The 18737-nt window shown below is 45.1% G+C and overlaps 1 protein-coding gene across 1 annotated transcript in view; it reads right to left on the reverse strand.

The window, feature by feature from the left end:
- Positions 1 to 18737, reverse strand: part of LOC142317114 (carbonic anhydrase 2-like) — a 74609-nt gene that overhangs the window by 40068 nt on the left and 15804 nt on the right. The gene's annotated exons all lie outside the window — the stretch shown is intronic.

Here is an 18737-nt window from a genome sequence, read left to right on the forward strand (position 1 = left end):
GTGAGTGAAAGGGGGGTAGTTCGATTTGGGGATTTGGTCCGTGACGCCACTCACGGGTTGTGGTGAGGTTGGGCACCACCGCTGCTATTGACGGGGATCTCGGGAGCGATGGTAGGGAGCAGCTGGGATGTTTCTCTCCCCTCCGTGGGTAGGGGGTTGGTGGTCCCGGGGCCCGGTGAGGTGTCGGGGAGGCAGGGTCGGCAAGATGCAGGGTCGCTTGGACTGCGCAGCGTGGTGCCGGATGGCACGGTAGTACTCACTCAGCCACAAATGGATGCAAAGTCTCTGGTAAACCAAACGGCTGGATGGACGGGTCCCGCAGCCGGCTGCTGTGGTTTCTCCCGGACGGTTGGTGGTGGCTGCCTTTCCCTGCACCCTTGTGTATGTTCGGCCCCGATGACTTCCCACCGGTAACCCGCTCCCCAGTGTGTATATGTGCCGGAGGAGCCCTGGTGCCCGCAGGCTCTGGCCCTTGGAACTCTAGCTGTGGCGGTAGCTGTATTTCCTTTTGCTGGTTGGACGGTTGCCTTCAATTGGGTCTTGGCTGTTAGGAAACCCCTGGGGTTCCGGTCACTGACTGCTTTGTCCTATTTAACAGCAACTCCAAGCCTGGTCGGGGTCCGCAGGCCCTGCCGGTTTGTGCTGGCTTCACTTCGCTCCCCGGTTCGGTACCGGCGGGCCACCGCCCGTCCCCGGTCCTACGGTTCCGCGTTGATCTGCCTCTCCTGCAGACGGCCACCACCGTCTGCCAACCTTGCTCTCGGTGCCCGGGCCATGTACCCGGACACAGTCAGTTTGCTCCTCTACTACCACTTTTACGCCTCACTCTTCCACTTCCCTAACTGATCTGCTTTCCTTTTCCCGCCTCCAGGACTGTGAACTCCTCAGTGGGTGGGGCTAACCGCCTGGCTCCACCCCACCTGGTGTGGACATCAGCCCCTGGAGGGAGGCAACAAGGATTTTGTGTCTGGCTGATGTGCCTATCTCGGGGTGGGGGTGCATGTTGTAGTACCTGTGACGACCTGGCTAGTCCAGGGTGCCACACACCCAGAGCTTGAAGTCCCACCAAGACATACAAGTCCTCAGCACCAGCCAGTGCAGGAATATAGTAATTGTTGTATATAGGGCAGCACAGTGGCTTAGTGGTTTGCACTGTAGACTTGCAGTGCAGCGGTCCTGAGTGCAAAACCCATCAAGAACAACATCAGAAAGGTCTTTTTATGTTCTCCCTGTGTTTGTGGGTTTTATTTGGGTGCGCCGATTTCCTTCCACACTCCAAAGACATACTGATAGGGTTCACAATCTAAATTCCCAATGGGGACAGCGACGATGATGTCTGTAAAGTACTGTGGAATTAATGGCGCTATATAAACAATGCATAATAAATAATATATGACACTGCATATACTGCCCACTGAAAGGAATGACCTTACATGTACAGTATATCACAAAAATTAGTACACCCCTCACATTTTTGTAAATATTTTATTATATCTTTACATGGGAAAACACTGAAAATGTGATACTGTGATACAATGTACAGTAGTCAGTGTGCATCTTGTATGACAGTGTAAAGCTGGTATCCTCTAAATAACTCAAAACACAAGCATGAATGCACCAAAAGTGAGTACACCCCTAACTGATCACTGGAAGTTCAACATGGCTCCTCATGGCAAAGAATTCTCTGAGGATGTGAAAAAAAAGAATTGTTGCTTTACATAAAGATGGCCTAGGTTTTAAGAAGATTGTCAGCATCCTGAAACTGAGCTGCAGCACGTGACCAACACAGCAGTTTAACAAGGCAGGTTCCACTCAGAACAAACTTCACCATGGTCGACAAAAGAAGTTGATTGCATGTGCTCAGCATCATATCCATAGATTGTCTTTCAAAAAAGATGTATGTCTACTATCAGAATTTTGGCAAACGTTACAGGGGTGGGGGGGTCAGCCTGTCAGTACTCAGACCTTACACCGCACACTACATCAAATTGGTTTGCATGGCTGTCATTCCAGAAGGAAGCCACTTTTAAAGATGATGCACAAGAAAGCCCAAAAACAGTTTTCTGAAGACTAGCAGACTAAGGACATGGATTACTGGAACCTTGTCCTGTGGTCTGATGAGACCAAGATAAACTTATTTGGTTCAGATGGTGTAAAGCATTTGTGGCGGCAACCAGATGAGAAGTACAAAGACAAGTGTGTCCTGCCTACCGTCAAGCATGGTGGTGGGAGTGGGTGGTTTGGGGCTGCATGAGTGCTTCCGGCTGTGGGGGGCTACAGTTCATTAAGGGAACCATGAATTCCAACATACTGAAGCAGAGCATGATCCCCTCTCTTCTGAAACTGGGTTGCAGGGCAGTAACAAATTGCAAAATACTATTCCAGCATTCATCACGAACAATGAACTTAATAAAAGTCAATGTGAAAATGGAGCATTTTTCTTATTGTGACGAATACTGGAAAAGTACTCAGTATTTGGTAAACATAATCCGAACACGAATAATTATTATTCGCCCATCTCTAGTTGTAAGTTATTAATAAAAGATAATTTCAGCACTTTTTGGGGTTATGTTTTTTGATATAAAGCAGACAACCATCTAACATGTTTGTACAACCTCAGATATGGTGATTGAAGTTCCACTGTAGCTGCAAATGTGTCACATAGAGTTTTGTACAAACTTTATCAACTGTCATGGCGTCATCGGGCTCTGTTCACATTGCAGATTCTGACACTCCACCCAATAGTTTCTCTGGTTTGTGGGAACAACACAAGCAGACACAGGCGTCGACCTGCTGTGTGCTGATTTATAGGCAGGCTAGCCTGCTTGTTATGCTCCTGTGATCACATGCATGCCAGCTATAGGCTTCCTGTGTTGGTCTGTGAGCTTTAAGCCTGCTTTACACGCTACAACATATCTAACGATGTGTCGGCGGGGTCACGTCGTAAGTGATGCACATCCGGTATCGTTAGTGGTGCTCTAGCGTGTGACAGCTACGTGCACTTGCGATTGAACGTAAAACCGTTCATCGCATACACGTCGTACATTTGCTAAAAATTGCACGTCGGGTTGTTCAATGTTCCCGTGGCAGCACACATCGCAGTGTGTGACACCCCGGGAACAATGAACAGATCTTACCTGCGTCCCGCGGCTCCCGCCGGCTATGCGCCCCTCCACTTCAATTGGCCGGCCGCATTGTGACACATTGTGACGTCGCTGTGACGCTGAACATCCCTCCCACTCCAGGAAGTGGATGTTCGCCGCCCACATCGAGGTGGTATGGAAGGGTAAGTACGTGTGATGGCAATTAATCGTTTGTGTGACACGCTCAAAAAATTGAACGTGTCGCACATACGATGGGGGTGTGTCACATCGCATACAATATCGTATGCTTAATTGTAGGGTGTAAAGCAGGCATTAATCTTCTATACTTTTTGGTGAATGCTTTTGCTTGGAGCAGTTGTGAAGTTTACCCCTGTTGTCTTGTTACTTCCTTCCTGCTCTTGTTTTCCTCCTAATCTCTTATTGTCTTATATCTCTACGTGTGCGTGCTAAGTAACATAATTTTGGTTTCCCCTGTCTGTCTATTTCTTTTCATCACACTCCTGTACCGTCCTTCCTTGGGGAGATTGGAAGAGGGAAAAAGATCAGGACTGGTCAGGAGCAGGGCCAGAAAGGAGACTCAGACATCTCCACTATTAGGAGTGTCTGTGAGGTTAGGGATAGCATAAGGCCCCCTAGCTTCATGGTTAGCTTAGAAGCCCCAGTTCCCCACTATCTCATAGTCATCGTGACAATATTTTCCTTTTTTTACACAGATGCAAAAAGATTATTTCCATATGAATCCACTAGAATAAATGACTGTGGCATGCTTCATCGTACAGTTTTCCTCTAGATTACAGTGAGACTCTTCCAAAACTTTCATAGCCCAGACTACAAGTAGACCAATTGCACCCATTCAGAAGGAGCAAAAGTAATTAATCTTTCTGGCCCCTACACAAGGTAAAGTATTTGTAAAACTATGCATTACAGTAAAGTTTATACAGTTTATAAGGCCAGGAAGATGATAGAGGTGTATATACCTTCCTCGAAGCTGATCTTGTAGATCTCTACTAATAATAACAGAAATTATATTAAAGTAGTGCTAAATACAAATCTGCTACTGGACTTTGTCACTGGTCAATCGCAGCTACAATGACAATTCTCTCCTCTGTTTCAGCCACAGACTGAGAAAGTCACAATGGTCTATTGTGGAATCACTACTGCATTGTCTATTGTATACGTGATCTGCAGGGCATGACCATGATACAGCTCAGATTGTTGACCAGAAAGTGCAAGGAGGAAAAACTCACCGTCCTTTCCATAAAATGCAAGCTGAGCTGCGGAGATCACCTATAGTATTCTGTAAAATGTATCACTATAAGGTCGGAGTCACACAAGCGTAAATTCTCACATGTGAGAATATCAGATCTATTATGTTAGAGGAGTTAGTTAGGAATGGTTAGGACAAATGAAAGGAGGTCACATTAGTACCTGAAAACCTTTTTAGTGTCACTTGGATCAAACTAAGATCCTAGTTTGATCAGTGTCAGGTTATTGTGATCCGGGTCTCTCGGATGAGATAATTGGAGGACACTGTGAGGGGAAGATGGAGAACACAATTTCTCCATTGTCTCCGTTCTATGAGACCACAGAAATCGGACTGCATTCAGATGTCCTCTGAGAGCAGTCCAATTGTTTCACGCAGCCATAGACTTGAATGGGTGCGTACCATCCGATTTGCACTGCTAATTGTAGAATGTTGTGATTATTTTCAGTGACAGATTTGGTCAGTGAAAATAATCTGGCGTCAGCACTGCCCCATTGAATAACATCAGTCTGAGTACTATCCGATAAAATGTCATCTAATATATAGCGAGTTCTGAGGCTACATAAACGTGGGACGTTCCCTCTACAGATCTTCGACTACAAAAAAATCTGCAATTCCGCAACAATTCATGTGAATTCTGTTGGGTCTTCCACTGAAGAAATGCTGTGGATTTACTGTACCAAGAATAAAATGAATAAAATTAAGGCAAAAAAGGGATTTTTTTGTCAGCTCACCCATCCATTCATGGAACCATGCAGCGGAATGCAGCCGTGTCAGCTGGGCAGTAATATAGAAGGAGAGGAAATTCCGGCACCAAATTCCATAAAATCCAAAATTTATTTCAAATTCTCTTAAAAAATTTTCATCTCAGAAAAACAGAAGAACCCGCATAACAAGGAATATCCAAGTTTACACACAAACGTGTTTCGGATCTACGTGTCCTTATCCATTTATACAATGAATAAGGACATTTTGCAAACCTCATTCACATTACTGCTGCTGTAATACACAGCGGATTTTCCATCTGGAAAATCATGGTGGAAATTCAACTACATATCTGAACCCATGTGGACCATAAGCATTATGTATGGATCTGACATAGTCAGGGGTCCCTGAGGGTTCAGAAGATCAGAAGAGTAGAAAACCCCATTTGGACTTGACCTTGAAGCCAATTAATTAATTGTCCCCAGGGTCTATTTCCTACAGCATGATTCACTGAAAAATCTATAAGACCTTATTGATGTTATGTCCTGTGTTATATGATAAGACCATTGATCACAAAGCGTTAACAAGTAATTATAGATTCTGGATTTCAAAGTGATTGCCATCTATATTTATTGACAGCAAAAAATGTAGAAGACTGTGTGAACCTGAGCGCACAATACATACTACAAAATCTTTGAGTTAGCTGTCCTGATGGAGCAGACCCGCTAATCACCCCATTGCAACGTCTTGCCCATTCTTTTCCATTTTAGGCGTCAAGAAATCTGACTCTAGAATTGCCATTAGGTTGTTCAATAATGCCGCCAAGTGAAGACGTAATTAGATTGTAGTAAAGCAATGTTGTTATTGTTATGCATCTTAAGTTAAGATCACTTCAAATTTCATTAGAGAAGAACCATGAAATGGAATTGTCTGGGACAATATGTCTTCTTCTCCTACTTTAGTGGACGTATGATATATTGTTTTTGTTTTTTTCAGCGGTAATATACTTTAAGTATGCAGCGGTACTTTGTCCAATGCCAAGGAGCTCTACGACAGACGTCTCCGACAGACAGAACAGAGGGTTGCTCGCTTGGTTCGTCCTACGAGTGACATTGACAACCAAAACTGCAGTTTACAGCTCTTTGATTAGACGAATTATTTTGGACAAGCTTTGAAAAGTCTGCAGTGATGTATACTGCAATGCACCATGGCGTATTAATAACTGGCACAAACTAGCAAATACTTTGCATGCCGAGATGTAAACAGCAACAAATAAAAGCCCCATTTTACTGTACACTTTCAATAGGGAACTAAATCTAATATATAAAGCTGAGTGTATGTGTGTATGTATGTGTGTGTGTGTGTGTGTGTGTGTGTATGTGTGTGTGTGTGTCCGCTAAAGGAATCCGCACCGTCGCATTTACAATCACAAAATCTTGCACAGACACCCCATGTGACTCAGGGAACGTCATAGACTATGTTTTGACGAGAAAATTTAACCCTGCGCTTTACAGTTACTCTCCAAAAAACCTGCTTACTTTAAAGTCAATGGAGCTGCAAGCTATTAGGTTATTAATAGGAGCTGTGATTGGTTGCTATAGGCAACAAAGGACATTGTTAGTATAAGAAGCTTATATGCGAGGTAAAATGATGTCGGTGGGGAGACAGAGAGAGACAGAAAGAGGCAGAGAGAGACAATCAAAGAGACAGACAGAGGCAGACAGGGAAAGAGACAGACAAGGAAAGAGACAGACAAGGAACGAGACAGAGACCGACACTGGGAAAGAGACCGACATGGGGAAAGAGACCAACACAGGGAAAGAGACAGACACGAGGAAAGAGGCAGACACGAGGAAAGAGATAAACACAGACAGACACGGGAAAAGAGACTGAGAGACAGTTACTATCCTGGGCAACGCCCGGGTACTACAGCTAGTAGGTTATAAAAGGGTTCTATTACTATTCTATTATTAAAGGGGTTGGCCATCCTCCACCCTGAAGAAGGATTCACCAGCAGTCAGCTTTGTCAGGGGTCAAGCACCTACAATCTCCCTTTCAAATAAATGAGTGACATTAAAATACATGGTTGCACTGAGTCCCTCAAACTGGGAGCCACTCCTTTCAGCATGTCAGGGGGTGGGGGGTAAAAAGAGGACTCACCTAACGTATTGGGGATAAGAGGGTTTGTTTTGGCAGGACAGGTGTATACGTGTAATATAGATCAGCTAAAATAGTGGGCTATGATCATATCTATTGGTTGCAAAAATGGCAACATATTTTCCAGCACAGACGTGTGTTTTGGACAAAAAACGTATGGCACTCCCAAGATGCAGTCTGAACAGGTGCAAAACTGAAGATGAACATATATTTTTTTCTTCTTTTTTTGTTATTATATGTCATGTTCAGTTTTGCACTCGTTCAGACTGCATATTGGGAGAGCCATCAATTTTTTTTGTCTAGATGCCCTCTGACTTTGTACCATTCCCCCATTGGCCATAGATGATTTTATTCTCTAGTAACAGGTTCCTACTTGCCCATACACATGGAAGTTTTTAACCCAGAGAGAGGCATTAGGGTAGGTACCCAATATACGAGATATGCCTTGACGCGGCTACTGGGCAGATATAGAAATGGCCATTTTTGTATGCTAAATATCTCAATTTTCCTAGATTTTCTTAAGCAGTAATGCATGTCTATAGTCTTACATTCATGGTTTGCATGCTTTAGCATTTTAGATGTGTGTTTTGGTTACTAATATGCTTTAAAAACAAAGAACCCCTTTAAAATAAAATCTTACATCTTTACTATGGGATCCAAGTTTGGGTTCCACATTCTGAAAGGATGTTGGAAACCTAGGCAGTGTTAAAAGCCAGCAACTAGATTATTAAACAACATGGGAGGCCTCTCTTATAATGAGAAGTTAGAAAAGTTGGGCTTCTTTAGCTTAGAAAAAAGACGCCTCAGAGGAGATCTCATTTATATGCAGAAATACTGAAGTGGTCAGTACAAAGGACTGGAACATGACTTATTCCTGCCAAGGACCAGGGAACATTCATTACAGGTGGAAGAAAGGCAATTCCGGCAGCTAAATAGGAAAGGGTTCTTTACAGTTAGTGAAGTATGATTGGGGAATGTCAACCACAAGAGGTAGTAATGGCAGATACTACATAAGCATTTATAAAAGGGCCAGATGCATTGTTCACAACAAATGGCTTTGTAGGTTATAAGAAGTCTAGCGATAGAGAATGTATAACTGGTGGAGAAAAGATGACGGACCTGCATATTTTTCAATTCGTGTATCTGTTTGAATAAATCATTATGAATCTGATCAGATTAAGGCCTAGGACACACGGCAAGAAAACGGAGTGAGTGTAATGCGATAAAAAAAATCGCATTCCTATCGAACCAATATTACCCTCTGGGCCCGCTCCCATGAGCATTTATTTTTTCAGCCCTAATCGGACTGAGAAAACAGTCACAGCATACTGCGGGTGTAATGCGATCCTGTTTCACTCGCACCTATACAAGTCTATGGGGTGAGAGAAACATCGCACTGCACTCGCATTACACCAGTGTAACGCGAGTACAGAGAGAGAATCGCAATAGCCGACAACGGAGGAGATAGGGAGATAAATGCCTCTCTCTTCTCAGCGCCGGTCCATCCCCCGCAGCTGTGGTCTGATTGCACGATTGGACCACAGTCACTATGACCCTTGCATGACACTCGGCTCCCACTGTGCTGTCAGCGTGAGCCGAGTGTCATGCGATGACACGCAGTTATCTCCATGTAGCCTCGGCCTAAAAGGAATCTGTCAGGTGATTTTGCAGTACAATACTAATGTTATCTTTACATAGGGTTTAAGGAGACCTATTAGGATCAGTAAGTTTTATTGCTCTACCTTATCCTGTTATCTTGCTGTAAGCTCCATAGAATTTAGTGTCTCCTGCATACTAGTCAAGTGTATGTAAATACAATTTAAACATTCACTGTGACCCCCACATACCTCCCAGTGCATTCACTATCACTGCTGAGAGGTGGGAGGGAGTAGAGGTGGGAGCAGTAGGGCAAATTTAGTTCAGATTTGCTTTCACTGATGGCAGCACAGAGAGGTGGAAAGTAGTATGGGTGGAGGCAGCAGTGCAAATTAATTCAGATTTAGAAACACTAATGGCAGCACTGAGAGATGGAAGGAGGGAGCAGTGAATATGCAGTTTGTATTTACATATGCTTGACTAGTTACTAGGTCACACTGAATTCTACTGCGCTTACAACAAGATAACAGGAAGAGGGAGAGCTATAAAAGCTACTGATTCTGAAAGGATTTCTTAAGCCATATTTAAAGATAACAGTATGGTATTAGAAAATCACCTAATAGATTCTCTTTAATAAAGTTTAAATAGCAAGTGCCCTTGAATATATCAAATTTAATTTTATTCTAAAGGAGGTTGGGGGCAGACTCTATTGTGACCATGGGGCAAGTGTATACAGTGTGTCCACCCATATCCTGTCCACCGCCATTAACTTGAGAATGGCAGCAGCTATAGGCATAGAAGTGGTGTCCAGGTATAGTAAAGTAGCCATGCGCTATGCAATGAAACCACCTATAGCGCCACCTGGTGGAAAACAATGAAGTTAGCATTTTTACCTTGAAAACGGAACGAGATAGAGAAAAAAAGTAAATTAAAAAATTGTAGGGCATCATTAATTCAATATGAATCGACACCTTGCATACAGAAATGCTATGATATGAAACCCATGACTCCCCCCCAAAACATTGAATGCTGGTCACGCATATGGCGCTCATTTAACGTTAATGCTCAAAGTGGCCACTGTCAGCTGCAATGCACACTGGACTCTGGACAGCATACTGTATCTTGCTGCACGTTGTGCAATTTAGTAGGTGACATGTTTGCACAAGCATCTGTGATACGTCGTCGTAGGTCCTGCAATGTTGGTGGAGGGGTCGCATACACCTGCTGTTTGATGTGACCTCACAGAAAGAAGTCCAATGGGGTCAGGTCAGGTGAGCGTGGAGGCCACTCCACGCAGCCACCATACCCAATGACTTGTAGGAAGGTCTCCATGAGGTATCGCTTCCCGTCCGCAGTCTTGTGAGTTTTACAGGTTCTAATCATAGCATTTCTGTAAGCAAGGTGTCGATTCGTATTGAATTTGTAAGGGGTGGGCAGACCCCTTACAAGGAAGCACAGGTTTTCTCTGAAGTGGTTAATGCTGTCCCCATAGAAACTGTAGAGGAGGGAGGAGGAGCCGGCAGCTTAGGGGGAAAGGAAGTGTGTGCTGAAGGCAGTTGTGTCCGGGACGGGAGAGAAGAAACAGCCAGGGGCAGAGTGTGGAGCTGAGTGGGCAGAAAGAAAGAAAGAAAGAAAGAAGGGAGCTGGAAGAACAGGGAAGCCGGAAAGAAAAGGAGCGGGTGGAACCTCATAGTGCGAAGCAGTCCCGGTGTGGGTCCGGGCTGTGGGTAGCCAGAAGTGGGAGCCGGGCGAAGAGGAGTAGTCAGGCAAGTCACCCACTTGAGGGGACGCTAGGGCATGCTTTCCCTCAGCTAAAGGAAGCGCCACAGCATGTCTTTTGTTACTGCCAAGTGTGGAGAATTGCGAAGAATAAAACATGTTTGTTATTTGCATTGAACCATGCCTGAAGAGTATTTGTGCGCCGGACGACATCTGCACCACCACACTCTGCCCCACCAAGACATCTCCCGTCCCGATAGTGACGGCGGAGCCAGGGGTAAGCCTGACAGAAGGGGCCACGACTACAAGCCCAGAGGCGCCCCTGGCACCCCGTTACAAATTGATGATGCCCTACAACTTTGTATGTCACTTTTTCTCTTTCTCATTCCGATTTCAAGATAAAAATGCTAACTCCGTTGTTTTGCACCAGGTGGCGCTATAGATGGTTTCATTGAGTAGCACATGGCTACTTTCCTATACCTAGACACCACTTCTATGCCTATAGCTGCCGCCGTTCTCAAGTTAATGGCGGTGGACAGGATATGGTTGGACACACTGTATATTTTCCCCTTCAAGAAGTCAGTAGTCTGATGAAAAGTGCTCCAAGAGTTTATGTTGTCGCGGCAGTTTCTCTCCGAGCTGCATTATTAGTGTCAATATAAGGTGCATATTGGCATCTACGATTGAGACTATTAAAGATAAATAAATAAATATATATATATATATATATATATATATGTTCTTAAATTTGATACAATAAAAGCTATATTTTATATTTACATTTCTTTTCCTTTAAGTTTTGGTAAAAGATGTTAAAAATCTGATTATCACCAGGAAATAGGAAATACTTCCTTCATATTGTAATGATCATCAATTAATCACACCAGACTTCAGGGCAACTATCTGAAAGAGAAAATATGGAAGTTTATCTGTGAATTATCCCCTTGTGTCCAATATCCTCTACTCTATAATAGACCAGGCTCAATATACTATATCTGATTGAATGTGATGAACGACTTAAGAGCGTTATTATGAAATCCTTGATATCAAGATCAAATTGATGCAAGTTACTTGTTCTTGCAGAAGTTTTATCTAATGACTTGTTGCCTTGACAACCGATTCAAGACAATATCGTCTGTTGACCAAGGTAATTTTTCATCCAAGATGTATTTTCCCATCTCGGCACCGCTCAGAATTTTTAGTCTGATATTTTTTTGGGGTGGGGGAGGGGAAAACTTCTCCAAAAAAAAAAAATCACATGTGACCAAAATTCTCTATGGCGACAATGAAAAAAAAAAGAAGAGGTGAATCATAAAGGTTATAAGTTTTGCAAATAGCTCTAATAGTGCAGGGGTATAAACACATCAGCAGCATTAACTTTGAACTGAAAAATAATGATAATTACTAGGGATGATCGAATACCTCAAATATTCAGCTTCGCGAATATTTGCCGAATAGGTCGCCGCTATTCGACCATTCACAAATATTCGATGCGCAATGTAAGACTATGGGAAACCCGAATAACAACTATTCGGAACTATTCGGGCTTCCCATAGACTTACATTGGGCATCAAATATTCGTATAGCGGCGAGTTATTCGTTGAATACTCGCGAAGCCGAATATTTGAGGTATTCATTCATCCCTAATAATTACATCAATCTCCTTTGGATGATAAAAAAAACCTCACTGACGCATGAACTTTTTTTTCCATGAACAGTAGGAGAAAAAAGTGCCATATTTATACTTAGTTTTTAAGACTAATACAGCCTAAGGCCCCCTTCACACGTCCGTGAAAATCACGCACGTGTTTCACGGATGTGTCAAAGGTGCGTTTTCCCCTCTGTGAGTAGTGTTAATGACACTACGTGTGTTCTCCATGTGTTATCCATGATAACACACGGAGAACGAAAACCTTTAACTTCTGTCCCTGGCGTCGCTGTCCGTGGTGCTGATCTTCGGTCTCCGATCCTGCCGACTCCCCGCTGGTGCTGCTGCCGACCGCAGTGAAGTGAATATTAAATGAGCATAATGAGCGGCGCTCGGCAGCAAGTGACAGCAGCGGCAGAGACAGGAGGGCTGGAAAAGGTGAGTAAAGATTTGTTATTTTTTTCTCTGACACGTGAGTTTTCTCCGGCGCGTGTCACACGGGACCACATCCACACTACATCCGTGTGGTCCGTATGCGGGCCGTGTGACACCCGTGATGCCGAAGAAAACGTGGATATGTCTACATGTGGAGCATATGGACACGCATATGCTCCACACATACACACGTTCCATGTCAAAACACGCACGTGTGCGCAGACCCATTGATTTTAATGGGTCTACGTGTGCCTGTGTCTCCGGTACGTGCAGGAATGGACCTAACACGTACCGGAGACACGTGCGTGTGAAGGGGGCCTAAAAATGTACTTCATTAAAATCTCTCTTTAAGCTATATATCTATGTATTTATTAATCAACAGAGTTAGATAGAAGGTGGGGATGGGATCACCTTTGTAGTAGAAAAAAAAAATTCTTATGTTTGTGGCCACTAGTAATGAGCGAGTGTGCTCGGCACTGCTTGTTACTCAATCGAGAATCAGGGTGCTCGGGTATTCGAGGAGCTCGGATGTGTCATCCGTGAAACACAGACCACAACACACAGGCTTGATGTCTGCAGGCACCCCAGGGAGAGACCGTTGCAGTTTCTGAATGATTCTCTGATGTCCATTTCCACACGTACCGGAGACAAGGACACACATAGACCCATTAAATTCAATGGGTTTGTTCATACATCTGTCTTTTGACATAGACAGTTTGTCTGTGTGGAGCACATATGTGTCTTTGTGCTCCACACGGCGATATGTCCGTTTTTGGCCGGCAGCACTGATGTCACGCGGACTGCACACTGATAAGGACACCTCATTCAAATTAAATGGATTTTTATACTTGAGTGTCTCCGGCACTGCTGTTGCTTCCGGGTCCTGCTCATTATGCCTCATGAATATTCACTGCACTGATTGTGTACCCAGACGTAAGTGTGACAGCAGCACCAGAGACAGGTAAATACACAAGTACATGTTGTTTGTGTGCTATCCGGAGGATGTCACAAGGCTAGTACACGGACAGCACACTAATGACACACACTGACACATGGATGGCCCATGGAACTCCACAACGGACAGTGCAAAACATTCATTTTTTGCACTGACGTGTAAAGGGGGCCTTCAGTGAAGACTTTCCCATTGCTGAGATAGGAGATAGCAGTTGGTGCTGATGAGATTCTATGTAAACCAAAGAAGGGATCAGAGCTCTGCCTCTAGCTCCTCCCTCTGCCTATAGCTCCCCTCTCTGCCTCTAGCTCCTCCCTCCACCTCTAGCTCCTCCCTCTGCCTATAGCGCCATCGTCTGTCTCTAGTTCCTCTCTCTGCCTCTAGCTCTTTCCTCTGCCTTTAGCTTCTCCCTCTGCCTCTAGCTCCTCTCTCTGCCTCTAGCTCCTTTCTCTGTCTCTAGCTCCTGCCTCTGCCTCTAGCTCCTGCCTCTGCCTCTGGCACCTTCCTCTGCCTTTAGCTTCTCCCTCTGCCTCTAGCTCCTTCTCTGCCTCTAGCTCCTCCCTTCACCTCTAGCTTCTCCCTCTGCCTAAAGCGCTTCCGTCTGCCTCTAGCTCCTTCCTCTGTCTCTAGATCCTCTCTCTGCCTCTAGATCCTCTCTCTGCCTCTAGCTCCTCTCTCTGCCTCTAGCTTTTCCCTCTGCCTCTAGCTCCTCTCTCTGCCTCTAGCTCCTTCCTCTGCCTTTAGCTTCTCCCTCTGCCTCTAGCTCCTTCTCTGCCTCTAGCTCCTTCTCTGCCTCTAGCTCCTCTCTCTGCCTCTAGCTCCTCCCTCTACCTCTAGCTCCTTCTCTGCCTCTAGCTCCTGCCTCTGCCTCTAGCTTTTCACTCTAGTGCTAGCTCATCTCTCTGCCTCTAGCTTCTGCCTCTGCCTCGAGCTCCTCCCTCTGCCTCTAGCTTTTCCCTCTGCCTCTAGCTCCTCCCTCTGCCTCTAGCTCCTTCCTCTGCCTTTAGCGTCTCCCTCTGCCTCTAGCTCCTCGCTCTGCCTCTAGCTCCTCTCTCTGCCTCTAGCTCCTCTCTCTGCCTCTAGCTCCTCTCTCTGCCTCTAGCTCCTCCCTCTACCTCTAGCTCCTCTCTCTGCCTCTAGATTCTCCCTCTGCCTCTGGCTCCTTCTCTGCCTCTAGCAACTCTCTATGCCTCTAGCTCCTCTCTCTGCCTCTAGATTCTGCCTCTGCCTCTAGCTCCTTCTCTGCCTCTAGCTCCTCCCTCTGCCTCTAGCTCCTCCCTCTACCTCTAGCTCCTCTTTCTGCCTCTAGCTCCTTCCTCTGTCTCTACCTCCTCCGTCTGCCTCTAGCTCCTCCCTCTACCTCTATCTCTTCCTCTGCTCTAGCTCCTACCTCTGCCTCTAGCTCCTCCCTCTGCCTCTAGCTCCTCCCTTTACCTCTAGCTCCTCCCTCTGCCTCCAGCTTTTCCCTCTCCCTCCAGCTCCTCCCTCTGCCTCTAGCTCCTCCCATCATCATACAATCTCATCAGCACCATTGAGAATTTTGATAACGACTGATCATTTCTGGCAAAGAAAGAAGCAAATTTGTCTGATAGGATATATTACAAAGCCGCTTTTTTTTCTTATGTACCATTGATTTCTAAAAGAAAAATTAAACCGATGGTTACCCTTTTAAGCATGAAGCATTTCAATTAACTGATTAAAGTCAGGGATAAGGGAAAAGCAGAAGACTAATTGAAATCAGAACCTCAGAAATGATAATGCAGCGTTATCCGCTGCCATGTCTCCGCCACTAAATGTATATGATGTCATTTAATCGTTGACTAAACAGGAATAATGGCAAATCCATGCAAACAGAATAGTGAACAGACCCATTCAATTAAAGGGGGGCAGAATGTTAGAAATTAAAGTACAGAACATGTCAGAAGCCGCAAGATATGAGCAGGTTCACAGGTTCGGTATTTATTTTATCACAGCGAATTATTTTTGGGATTTTGAGCGTGTTTGATGAATCTCATCCTGACAGCTCGTTAGCAATTTGCTGCTCATAAAGTGGCACAGCGGACAATTAAATAAACACAGACAAAGAAAGCTTTGTAACCGGGCAGGCAAAGTCATAGGCAAATGTAGAAGGAGCGGAGCAGGACGGGACACTGGACGCCCTTGTAGTCGGTAATACTTTCACAAACTACTACAATGGAGGGCTACGCGTCGCAGGGTTATTTATATAATGCCATGGGTCACTACCCTAAAATCATTTTGTAACCAGAGATGTCCCTATGGAGCCATTAAATGGTGGGATGGTCCAAGCTATGACACGCAGGCACATAATAAACATAACCGATTGAGAGAAATACAAGATAATGCTGCTCATAAATTACCGCAATATATAACGAAGTCCAATAATGATAAAAACAGATAACGCAATAATGGTGACAGCTATTGATCCCTTTACATACAATAAGTCTTCCAGTCTTTCTTCGTGGCACGCTGCCATTTTTTACATAAGGCTTATGTGGGATGGAGTAAACTCCTCAGTAATGAAGCTGCAACACCAACCAGGGGAAGTTGTTAAGTTGTGGAAATCACAGGATGGATAGAAATATTAATGATATGGAAAAGAGTAAAAAATAGGAACACGATTTTCAAAACATCTCAATGTATTCAGTATCAAGTATGTGTGCCATGCACAGAAATCCCTGTATGTACAGGCTTGACTGCTATCAATGGGATTATTAATGGTTGTCTGGGAATGTTCTGTCACACTGAATGCACTTGGGCAAATTATCAAGATCCGCTGCTGGCAGCTTTTTTGCAATTGGTGGCAAATGGCATTCTACATATACTCAATAGGAGACAAGTGTGGAGACGCTAGGTAGCACAGATAGTCTATACATGCTACTCACAGTAGCATGAGCAACATGTGGCCTAATAGCTACTGGGACACTGGAGAAATGGCCATACCACTGATTTCACGACTAAATCAATGTAACGCCGAGCTGTGACTGTATGTGGAAGGAAGTCTGGAGGGGTCCGTTCAAGCCGTCAAAAGGAGTTTGCATGACATTAAGCTACAAACCAGAAGTTAAAGGGAATCTATCAACAGGTTTTTGCTCCTCCATCTCAGAGCAGCATAATGTAGAGACAGAGACCCTGATTCCAGTGATGTGTCACTTACTGAGATGTTTGCTGTCATTTTAATAAAATCAATGTTTTCGCTGCTAAAGATCTAGCAGATATAGAGAGCTCATGAATATGCTGTATACCTGGTAGCACACCAAGTAGTCCTGTAATGTTAATCTACTGCTGATTAATCAGTGATTTTAACAAAATTACATTATACTGCTCTCAAATAAGGGGTTAAAAAATTGGTGACAGATTCCCTTTAAGCAACAGTTGTTCCAATGAGCTCACACCACCAGTCTCTCAAAGGCTGGAATGGATGTCCGTCCTCTTCTGCAATAAATCCCAATTTTGTCTGCAATGCAATGATAGCCAAAGATTAGGCTGGAGAAAAAACAGGTAACACCATGAAAAGACCATCACAAGGGAATGTGAAAGTTTCCCAAGAGCTATTTTTCAGTACAACTCTAGGCGGTATGTTGTTTGTGCTACTGTGAGCAGCTGTGGTCTACACGTGCTACCATGACCTCCAGCTTCTCTGGACTTGTCTCCCATCGACCACATTTGGGACGTCATTGATTGGCAATTGTAAAAGCAGGTCGATTTACATGCCCAGCGCAGCAGAACATTCCTCAGATAACCATTAATAACCTGATTGATAACATACCATAAATCGAGAAGATGATGCTTCCACTTTGACATGGTTTTTATATCAGTAACACGTTTATTCAGCCTGTGATTTCTATTATCACACTTTTACTTATTGTAATTTCAACGTTGAGACGTGCCGTGTCTTAAGCGGGCTTTACACGCTGCGATATCGGTACCGATATCGCTAGCATGGGTACCCGCCCCCATCTGTTGTGCAACACGGGCAAATCGCTGCCCGTGCTGCACAACATCGCCCAGACCCGTCACACGTACTTACCTGCCCGGCGACGTCGCTGTGACGGGCGAACCGCCTCCTTTCTAAGGGGGCGGTTTGTTCAGCGTCACAGCAACGTCACAGCTGCGTCACTGAACCGCCGCCCAATAGAAGCGGGGGGGCGGAGATGAGCGGGATGTAACATCCCGCCCACCTCCTTCCTTCCGCATTGTGGCCGGGAGGCAGGTAAGGTGAGGTTCCTCGTTCCTGCGGTGTCACACGGAGCGATGTGTGCTGCCGCAGGAACGAGGAACAACTTCATTACTGCTGCAGTAACGATATTTGAGAATGGACCCCCATGTCACCGATGAGCGATTTTGCACGTTTGCCACGATGCAAAATCGCTCATAGGTGTCACACGCAACGGTATCGCTAATGCGGCCGGATGTGCGTCACCAATTCCGTGACCCCAACGACTTCGCATTAGCAATGTCATAGCGTGAAAAGCCCCCTTTAGGCTGCTTTCACACATCCGGTTTTTGCAGTGCGGCTCAATCTGCCTCAAAAACCTATGCAACGGATGCGGCGAAAAAAACGGATCCGTTGCATAAGTTTTTCCATGCGGCCCGTCCGTTTTTTGATGGATGCGGCTTGACACTGAGCATGCGCAGTGCAAAGAACCGCATCCGGTTGCCGGATGCGGTTTTTGCCGCAGGACGCCACATCCAGCGTCCATAGGCCTGCATTGTAAATCGCGCCGCATCGTGCCGGATCCGGCACGATGCTTTTTTTTCGCCGCACAAAAAAACGTGCCAGGCAACGTTCCATCCGGCCGCCGCATGGACAAAATATGCCACATCCGGCAAAAACCGGACGCAACAGCAAGGCAATGCGGCACAATACGGCGCTAATGCAAGTCTATGCAGAAAAATCGCAACCGGCGGCAAAAAAAAACGGTTGCGGTTTTTCTGCAAAGCGCCGTATTGTGCCGCTCAGCAAAAACCGGATGTGTGAAAGCAGCCTAACAGAAACATAAGTAAATGAGGTGAGTGTGAAGGCCCCATGGCATAAGATACTCACTGTAGGGTGATGAGACCATCCAACATGGAGCTACCACCTGTGTCTCCACCGCCATGCTGTGGGTTTAGATATGGCCTCCTCACTGGGAACTA

Source organism: Anomaloglossus baeobatrachus, chromosome 6, assembly GCF_048569485.1.
Source record: "Anomaloglossus baeobatrachus isolate aAnoBae1 chromosome 6, aAnoBae1.hap1, whole genome shotgun sequence".
In the NCBI taxonomy this organism is placed as follows: Eukaryota; Metazoa; Chordata; class Amphibia; order Anura; family Aromobatidae; genus Anomaloglossus; species Anomaloglossus baeobatrachus.